Genomic DNA, 10,840 nt, shown 5'->3' on the forward strand with positions numbered 1-10,840 from the left:
GCCACATACAAGATCTCTGGACTTGCACTACTATGAGAATTAAAGCCCACGTTTGAAACAAGGGAAGATCTTACACTTCTACATCTGTAAACCCAGCTTTATTGCAGGATGTCACTGATGACATTGGAGTTTGTATGTGTTTAACAAACACAGGAGCAGGCAAGTGAAAATTCTGATTCTGAAAATGAGAAGTGACAAAATGAAATTCACTATTATGTTATGGAAGCAGCCTGTGTAGTCCTTAAAACTAAGACTCTTTTAGAGCTAAAAAATGGGTATTGTCTGTAGGACAGAAAAGATCATGATTCTTTTTCTGAAGTGGCAATAGAAACTTCCTAACCATTTACAATTTGACTTCAGACACCCATTTTATAATCCTCTTTTCCCTTGATATACTCTGTACTAAAGGCAGAACTGGTGCAGTGCCGATAATGGTGTTTTCTGCAACTTCTAAACAAATTCTAGAATGCGAAAAAAAGTAAAATAATTCCGAATCTTGCTGTTAAACCGTTACAGAGATAAGAAGCAATTATATGAAATAGTTGTTCTGTCTTTAGAAAGAGAGTATTTAATTTTTTCCTCTGCCATTTACCTCTTTATGTGATAATTACTTTATCTTGCAAGCATAGAAACTTGTTCACTTAAAGATCATGAAAAAAATCATTTAAAAGTAAAATGAGATGTACAAACACATGAACAAATTAAAATAGATTTTACACTCAGTAAAGTTAAAATCCTGCAATTCAAAATGAATATATTTCACTAATGCTGGTAGGAATTAGAAAACAAAAGTCCTGATGTTTTCACTCTAAGACTTGCAATTTTAATTTCAGTAATGCTTTTGGCTTTTGAATTGTTACTTTTGCTGACTTTCTGCTAATACTTGAATACTGCAGTCAAGGCAGCAGTATGAAGTCAGGAGATATATTATTTTACTGTCTTTCTTCTGTTGTGCTTTTGTATTAGTGAAACCTTTCCCAAGCAACTGGCGTGATTATATTCAAAGCTTTTAACTGGTTCAACACTGGCTGTGATCACAAAAACCACCTTTCAGTTCAGGTGTCTTGGACAGTAACTAGACTGCACAGCTGCAGTTTCTTTTAACCCTTCACTGAGGACAGTGCTGGAACAGAAATTTTAGAAAATATCATCTGTGCAGTCTCCTTTATTTACTACAATATGAAATCTTGAGATATTTTTTAAAATCACCTGTAAAATAGTGAGAAGGTTGGCTACAGCTTGTTGCTTAAGTGATGCCAAGGCTGTCTTCGTCTTCCAAAGCATTACATTACACAAAAAAAGCCGCAGCTTGCCCCCTTCAGCATTTTTTCTGAACCTGAGCAGAGTTCATTTCTACTCCAGGAGACTTACACAGCTGCAGTGTTTGAAAATCAGTCATTAGCAGCCCATCTTTCAGACGACTAATATTAGCAGCGCTGTCAACACAGGTTACAGATGCTGTTAAGGAAACAAGGGCTGAGTTCCTCTCCCTGCCCCTCAGCCTGCCTGTGAGTCCACCAGACCATTACAAGTTCTAAATGAACAGTTCTGTGCTTCTGCTCAAACCCTGAATATCTATGTGTTTCTTGGCCTGTTATAAGATTGTTGGTATTCAAGATACACAGTTAAACTGAGGATGGTTTTACACAAAGCTCTCCATGAAGGGATCCTAGATCAGACTTTCAGAGAAGCTGTGAGCGCTCAGTGAATTTGACAGCACTTACTTGAAGTTCTGAAAGAAAACCACAATATTTTATATAACCAGTTGTTGGAAATATGTTTTGGGGTTTTGTTTTTTGTTTTTGTGGTTGCTGTTGTTTGTTTGTTTGGGTTTTTTTTTTCTGATAATATTCTGCCTCATATATTTACTGTACTGATAAGTCTGAAGCATGAACAAAGCTGCAAGTCCCCATAGTGTTCAAAAATGAGCTAGGACTATAGGACTGGCTTATTTTACAGAAATGAAATGTGCATTACATGATTGTCGCATTTTTTCAGGCCATATAGCACAGTGATGTCATATTTTCAAGCTTCCTGTACACATACCAGAATTAGAAGTTAAAGTTTATACATGAAATCTGAGATTCCCATGCCATAATGACTCCTGGAACTGGAATTTTAAGGAAAATCAATGACTGCAAGACTTAGCAAGTCCATTTGTCTATGGGCCATTTTGCCTTCCTGAAGAACATAATAAGTGCCAAATTAGTTCACACCACAGGTGTTTTCAACAGTGGCTACTCCTAGGTGTTTAGAAAGAGAGTATAAAAATAAGGCAGATATAAAGTAATCCTCCTGACTTCTTACAATGAAGAACTTGGTTAGGGTTTGCAACCAGACCACTGTGTTCTGAACCCATTATCTTGTACCTTTGCCTTTCATAAAATCCTGTGGTTGTGAGTTCCATAATTTAACTACATGCTCTTTTTTAAAGTGGCACTTGTGTGTTTGAACTATGTCATTTTATCATGCCATTGGCTTTTCTTGAGGTCTTGTCTTGTAAGCAACAGTGGCCAACCACTCTGTGTTCATGTTGTCCCCATTGTGCATGGTTTTGATCTTCCCTTCTCCTATTCGATCTCTTCATACCCTTCACTGGCCTAGCTCCTGCTTTGAGTCTTACCCCTGAAGTCTGGTCCTTAAGAGACCTTACTCCATGAAAAAATTAATGTTTATTGGTACTCAGTTGTACCCACCGTAATTCCGTAAATATCAACCATCCCAAAGGCACAGACGTTGCAACTTCAACCTCTTTTAAAGAATATGATGAGTTGTGAAGGTATGATAGCCAGGAAACCACATTTGTGCACCACAGTAATTCTTGGGGACTGGAAAGCGGCTGCAATTGACAGCAGATAGATTCTGAAGTGACCCAATTCTGTTATTTTTATGCTCCCTCTTTTCTTCCTCCTCCAAAAATAGTTGGGAATAGTGTCAGCTACCAAGGCAGTAGAAAATATCAATAACTACTTTACCTATCTTGTTGTTTCAGTGACTTGTGACAGAGGACTTGAGAGCGACTTAGTCAATACCCTAATGGAGATGCCTGTTAAAAATACACTGTTATCTGGTTGGTAGATAAAGAAGATAAAAGAGGAACGTTACAATGGAAAATGTTACAAGAAATCAAAATGGTGGCATTCTACAATGCCTCAGAATACATGAATACACATGAACTGAGGCAACAGGGAGTGAAACACAAAATTTTCACCAAGCCCTGAGCAGCTAGAGACTTGAATGTTTGGTCGCAGTGCTACTGCCTCAGCTCTTGCATTTTTTTTCTGTTTTCATTCAGTGTGGTGTTCTTCCCCTCATTCACCTCTTTTGTTAGACTGAGAAAATCATATTAAAATAGAGGAAAGAATAAGTTAATTCTGCTAGTTTTTGGCATGACAGTTTCATGGAGATCTACATTATGAAGGCAGGGATAGCAGGGAGGTGATGTTTCTGTTGTAGTTGTCAAGGTCAGCAGAGTGTAAACAACCCTGTTTTCTCCAAATCAGTCCCCAAAAGCTTGGAGTATTATTTGGAAGAACAAATGTAAGGGAAATTAGCTCCATTCCTGTCCTAAATGTCTACTTTCAGTTTTCAAGAGTCAGGCTTTTTAGTTCCTTTCTGTCTTGTCCAAGCTGGATCTGCACAGGTACAGACACAGCAGACCCATTACCCTCTCTGCAGAAGCACTGGAAGAAACGCAGGAAACTTCTTCAGATTATCATTATAATCTTAGCTCTGAAACTTAGATGTTCTCATCCTCCAGTCTTTTACTTTCTGTTGCCAATGGCTGCTGTTGCCCCTTTGTTTACTGTCCAGCTCCCACTCCCGTAATTGCTCAGTTGTCCCCATCCTATTTCTTTGCCTTCTTGCTTCTTACCCTCCATTCTGCCAAAGTTTCAATTTCATTTTTTCTTCTCCCTCCTCTCAATTTCCTATTCCCCACTTGCCTTTCTTCCCAAACTCCTTCATTTAAAGACCCTTTAAACAAAGTTTAAATGAGATATGATACAAATTAAATAAAATTTCTGAAGCTAGATCCAACTAATGCGATTCTCTCAAAGCTGCCTCAGTCATTTTCATTTGGGTGACTGTCCTTCTTTTTTTTCACCATTTCTTTAAATAGTAATTTGGATCAGGAGTTGTGTCTCAAAAGTTGTGTCTCATGATGAAGTGAGTGATATAATGAGGCCAAAGTTAAAATGGTGTCCAGTCCTGATATAAATGACCATAAAATTGAGGGTTCTTGTTTTGAATGGGTGACAGCAGATGTAGATCCTATATGGTTTCATTGTGCCAAACAAAATATGTTTTGCAGTTCTGCATGGGGCTTCCAGCACAACTAGGGGTTTGGCTGGACCTAGTGTCATGTCAGCGATGTAGCAATGCAGTTACACATCTGTAACTGCTGCCTTTACACTTGGGTACCTTGTTTTTATTAGATGTGCTTGAAAAATGGAACCTTTTTTCTCATGGGACTTATTTTAATTTTTTATTATTTATTTTTTAGATGTTAAATTTCTAGAAGTAAGACATTGAAAGAAAATAAGAGAAAGTTGAGCAGTTTATTGATAATTTGAGTGAAAGATTAATGGTACAGTTTTTCAGAACTTGCCCCATGAGAAAGGATCGAGGTCTTGCCTATTTTTAGAGTAACTGCAGTAGTGGCCAGCAACAACAAGTGCACAAGAAATTAAGGAACTGACCTTAGCTTGGTAGGAAAAATCCATTCAAGTGCATTACACTATAACACTACAACTTAGTTCAGACATGGTGCAATAATATTAGCATAACATTTAAAATTAATTTGTATTTTGCTTTTTTTCTAATACGCGTACTCTTTTAGTTAATGAACAAATGAAGCTGCACAGTGATCATTTAAAAAAATCTCCTTGTTCTAATTTTATTGTTGTTACACACTTTTTACAGCTCTATTTCTTGACTACAGCAAAACTGATAAATCTGTTGTAGTAGTCTCTATTTGATTACCAAATCCCAGTCAGGCAGAGTCAGGTCACAAACCTCGAATAAACAGATATGTGTGAGTTTTTCAATCAAATCTGACAGAAATTAATTTGAGGCTAACATTTCCCTTTGAGATATCTTCTGTGTGTGGTTGTGCACACAAGACAAGCTTTTTCTGCTGGAAGCTCTTAAAGAGGACCTTGATTTTAAGGGAATAGCTTTTCCCTTGCTGAATAGTAATAGGATTTGATATTATATAGGACAAGATCTTTGAAACTTTGATTATCCCACCAGAGAAAATACTTTCATGTAAACAGGTTATAGCCATGACATTCTTTTTTTCTGACTCTGAAGACATTTATCTTGTGGATTTATTCTGCTTCAGATATTTTATTTTATTTCTATAACATCAAATGCTAACATTATTCGGTTGCTATTGTTTTCTTTAATGTCTTGATAGCAGGTTCTTATTGAACTGGGGCAAAACAGAAATAAAGGCGCATGCAGGTGGATGGGTGAGTCTTTGTGACTAGACAGAAGATTAAACGAGAGTGATATTCCAATACCAGGGAAGTATCTACATTCAAAATGTATGTTAGATCAAACAGACATGCTCTACACTTACTTTGGCATCCATGCCCCTTTCTGTGCTGCCCATCAGAGTTGTGGCCTTTGCCTTGGCCCAGGATACATTCTCCCCCCTCTCCAGAGCAGGGATGATGCTAACGGAAATCATTTTCCATTTTAGCAAGAGGAAAGGAGAGGAGCTAGAGGCAGATCACGATCCTCTTCTTCTTCCTAAAACCAGCATCTTTTCCACTGAGAGCAGAGCACTTCATCCTGTCAACGGAGATTCCTGGAGGCTGGAGATTGCAGCCTCTCTTTCTAGCTCTCCACAGAGTGTTCCAGCAGAAACTAGGGAAGTTAAGATGCTATGCTAGATATTTGTAATGTGAGGAGGGGAGGGGAATGGGCAAAACACATCCAAGAAACAATCTGCAAAGAATTTCAGTAAATCAGTTTGTATAATTTTAACTTTGAGGGTGTAAAATCTGGTCTTAGACACAAGTTGTTGCATATGCAATATATACTAGCTTAATATGTACTTGGTCAGTGTCTGCAACTGTCCTAAATAGACTTCCCTCTGAAGGCTTATAATGTTTTTACCATGGCCCAGAGAAGCATCTCTAACAATAAGGAAGGTCTTTCTGAAATTACCACAAAGGGTTGTTAACTTTAGCTCAGAGAATCTATGCTCTTAAGCTGATCTGCTGCCCTTGATCTGCAGAGGAACTTGTAGTGATATTATGGGCCATTAGGAAAATTGCAATTCTTAAAAGGACTGCTGAGAGGTAGTTTAGGTCCTAAACTTTGAGAGAGGGAATGAATGCATTTTTTACAGTGATTATAAAATCTAATGATTTTATGTAATGGTAATTCCATGGTGTGAATTCTTATCATTCTCCTTTCAGTGTTCTCAGTCCAAATACCGAAGTGTTGTGCATTAAAATTGGCATAAGAAACTGATTGAAAATAAAAGATAGTACTGTATTTTTTGTCCAATCTGAAAAGTCATAGTCCATAAAGTGAAAGCAAAAAAGCAGGACAATTACTCTGAGTTTTAGGATTTTCTCTGTTTTACTGTTGATGTGGCTAGCAGCATCAACTGCTTATAATTTTTTGTCTCCACCCAAATATATCCATTGAGATCTTAGAACTCCATTTCTCAGAAATAGTTCTATTTTGTGTATAAAACTGCTTGAGGGAAGGCCATAAAGGTCTTCCAGGAGTAAGGACATGCAAAGATAGAACTCATTAAAATCACAGCATGATATGACTTGTACAAGTCACACAAAAAATAATCTAGAAGTATATGGACTTAGTACATGTATTACTTTATCTTGAAAACCAATGTAGTTTAAACACCCAGGAACACCAGAAGCATTTACTCCACTAAAGATGGTGAAAGCACTAAGCAAGGACTGGCCTGCACAGAATCATGGACATTTGATACAAGTTTATATAGCCTGTGTCTTACAATATTAATAATAGTTCTCATTTTTACACTCTGTCCAACTTAATCCAGATCATTTGAAACAAAAAAGTTGATCTAAAATGCTTTGCACATGAACATGTGACTTAGTCTGGTTCTCTCTGTTCTCAAGAGATGTAAGTTAACATAGCTTCGTATATTTTAAGAATGCCTCTCTGATTTACTCTAGTTCAAGATTCAGTTGGAAATTACTTCTGTTTACTCAATACTCAGTTTTAAATTATTTCTGTAGTTGCATAGGGAATATGTTGATATAATACACTTTTGTCCTGCTCCATTTTCTTCAGATGTGGCTAATTTTGTCATCAGTCTCCTCCTCTTACATGCTTTTATCCATTCACTGGCTACATCCATTCATCCTTGAAAAATAACGGAGTGTTCTGTCCTAGCCAGGAGCCTACAGTCTCCACATTTTCCCTACTGGACTACATTGACCCTTTATCTCAGCTTGTTCTCTTCATGGCTGCTGGCACCTATTTATTTGATGCAGCAGACCTCTCATTGCAGGCTTATTAGCATCCATGTCAAGACAATGTGTAAAGTCCTCCTCTTTCAAGACTGATGAATGCAAACAAGTAGAGAACAGAACCCATGAGCAATCTGTATCACTTCACTGCCACATTAATACCTCTAATTCCAATTGACAGGGTAATTAAAACCCAAAGCTATCCCAAGAAAGCAGCCTGGGTAGCTGTGATCATGCCATGTAAGTGACATAGAACACATTCTGTGAAACAGGATCAAAATGGTTTCTCTGCATTTTGTGTCAACAAAGCAGCTGTCCTGATTATTCACATCCTATTAAGTGTGCTTTGAGCATGTCATAATCAATTACAAATAGTTGTCATTTCAGATAACAGTTCTGAAATTTTGAAACTCGTAATAGCTTCCTTGGGTCAAAGACTCCCAAGGTCTCTCCTCCATAGGGACCCTATCATTCACCTGTCTCTCACTCCTCAGGTTTCTGACAGTTCAGGGTCAGTCTTCCATGGGAGACCTCTACCACAGAGGCACCGCTCTATGTGCATCCCTCCCTGAGCTGCGCGCTCGCTCGAAGAGGACAACCTTCCCCAGTAGAGGTGTATCATCCATCAGCTGAGGAAGCACAGTTGCTGCACTCCCCTGCTAGAACCCCCAAAGAAGCTCAAGGTCCCTTTTTAGGAGAAGTTAGGGTAGTGAAGCTTCCAAAACTGCAGACACATCCAAGTGAGGCAGTGCATGGGGTAGGGTGTGTATTGGTTCGTTTAGCTTGTTTGGGTTTTGGTTGTGTAGGTTTTTTAGAGTGTTCTAGCTTGGTTGTTGAAGTTTGGTTGGTTTGGATTGGTTTTTGGCTTGGTCATTTTAGGCTGGTTTAGGTCGGTTTTATGTTGGTTTGTGTCATTTGATGTAGGCTGTTTCTTTAAGGTTTAGGTCATTCACTTTTGGTCATCTTGTTTAGGTTGTTTAGCTTGTTTGGTTTTTTTATTTTTTAGGTGGTTAGTTTAGGTAGTTGGTGTTGATTAGTTGTTTTAGGTGAGTTTATATTTTGTTTGGCTGTTTGTGAGTTGTTTCAGGTTGAGTAACGGTTGTTTTAAGTTGGTTTATGTTGGTTGGTTTTGGTTGTATAGGTCCTTTGGGTTAGAGTATTTAATAGCAGTATTTTTTAGGATGTTTTTGGTTTTGTTTTCTTGGTTCTATAATGTGTTTGTCCAGCTATAGGTTGTGTTTTGTTTGGTATAGGTTTTATTTTCCTGATTTGGATGTGAGGGCAATTTGGCTGCAACCTCGGTCACCCCGTTGATCGCCAGGGTTGACTGGGCTGCTCCGGCTGGCTGGGCGGGTATCCCCTTCCTCCCTCCCCATTCCACGTGTGTCCCTCCTGAAGCTGCATGCTGCTCAAAGAGGACAAACCTTCCCTGACAGAGCTGTACCAGCCATGGGTCAAAGGGTATACGGTAGCTGCGCTCGCCCACGAGAACCTGCAAACAATCTCAAGGTCCATTTGTAGGAGAAGCTAGGGTAGTGAAGCTTCCAAGACTGCACACACATCCAAGTGAGGCAGTGCATGGGGTAGGATGTTTGTTGGTTGGTTTAGCTTGTTCGGGTTTTGGTTGTTTAGGAATTTTAGGGTATTTTAGATTGATTGTTGAAGTTTGCTTGGTTTATATTGGTTAGTTTAAGCTATTTGTTTTAGGTAGATTGGTTTATGTAGGTGGTTTTAGGTGGGTTTTTGTAAGTGATTTTAGTTTGTGGGATTTTTGGTGTTCGGTTGGTATACATAGTTTTAGGTTGGTTTAGGTAGGTTTTTTGGGTCTTTTTTTAGGTAATTTTCTTTTGCGGTGTATAGGATGTTTCTCTTCAGGTTGGTTTATTTTTTTAAAACTTTTTTTGTTTCACTTGGTTTACGTAGGTTTGTTTAGGTAGGTTGGCTTAGGTTGTTTGTTTTTACTTGTTTGGTATAGGTAGGTGGTTTGAGGTTGTTTAGTTTTGTTTATGGTGTCTTTTTTAGACTAGTTTAGGTTAGGGGTTTTTTAGGATGGGTTAGGTTGTTTGTTTTAGGTAGATTGGTTTAGGTTGGCTTTTTAGGTTCTTTAGGTAGGTTGGTTTAGGGTTTTTTTTGGGGGGGTCTGTTGTTTTAGGTTCTTTAGGTCTTTTCCAGTGGCTTAGGTTGGTTTAGATTATTTTAGTTTGGGTTTGGTAGGTTTGGTAATGATTGCTTTCATGGGTTGGTTAAGGTATTTTTAGGTCATTTGGTTAAGGTTGGTTTACGTTGTTTATGTTGTTTTAGGTTGGTTGTTTTCAGTTGTTTTATGCAGTACTAGTTTGCGTGTTTGTAGATTTTCTGTTTCTTGGATGTTTGAAGTTGTTCAAGCTTGGTTCTTTTAGGTAGTTTAAGGTTGGTAGTAGGGTTTTTTTTGTTTGTTTACATTGGTTGGTTTAGCCTAATTAAAGTAGTTTGTTGTAGATTGTTTAAAGTACTCTTTAGGTTCAAAATTGGTTAAGTTTTGCAGGGTAGATTTGTTTAGGTTCCGTAGAGCTAGTTGTTTTCAGCTGCAAGCCCTTGCAGCCCCTCTTTTCTTTCTCTTCTCTTTTCTCTCTCTTCCCTCACAGTGAGTCAAATAACAAAGAGACTGTTTCCCTGAAAGGACAGGGGGTTTTCAGCTCCAAAACCATTTTCAAGGACACATAAAACAATGTATACAATTGTTTATTTTATTTTTTTATTTTTTTTTTAATTTACTTTATATTATTTCATGTTATGTTATTTCACATAATTTTTTTCTGTTTGTGAGTGTTTTTAGGTAGGTTGGTGTAGGGAGGTTTGGTTTCCATCGTTGAGGTGGCTTGAAGGGTTTGTGTTGAGGTTGGTTCAGGTTGTTTGGTTGAGGTTGGTTTAGTTGTTTTTAGGTAGGTTGGGTTAGGTGATTGGATGAGGGTAGGCTGTTTGAGGTTGTTGAGGTGTTTTCTGGTGGTTTAGGCTGAATAGGTGGTTTAGTTTGGGTTTCTTGGTAGGTTTGGTTATGGTCGTTTGGTGGTGGAGGTTCTTTTAGTCATTTGGCTTAGGCTGGTTGGGTTGTTTGGGTTGTTTGGGGTTTGTTGTTTTCAGTTGTTTTGTGCTGTCTGAGGCTGGTTGTGTGTTTGTAGGTTGTCTGTTTCTCAGAGGCTTCATGTTGTTGAAGCTGGGTTCTCGGAGGTCATTGAAGGTTGTTTGTTTTTTGGTTTCGGTTGGTTGCTTGAGGTTGATTTAGGTTGGTTCAGGTAGTATGTTGTAGATTGTTGAAGGTTCTTTTTCGGTTGTTGATGGCTGGTTGTGTGAAGGTTTTGAAGCTAGATTGGTTTAGGTTCTTA

This window comes from Streptopelia decaocto, assembly GCF_964273445.1.
Source record: "Streptopelia decaocto genome assembly, chromosome: 2".
In the NCBI taxonomy this organism is placed as follows: Eukaryota; Metazoa; Chordata; class Aves; order Columbiformes; family Columbidae; genus Streptopelia; species Streptopelia decaocto.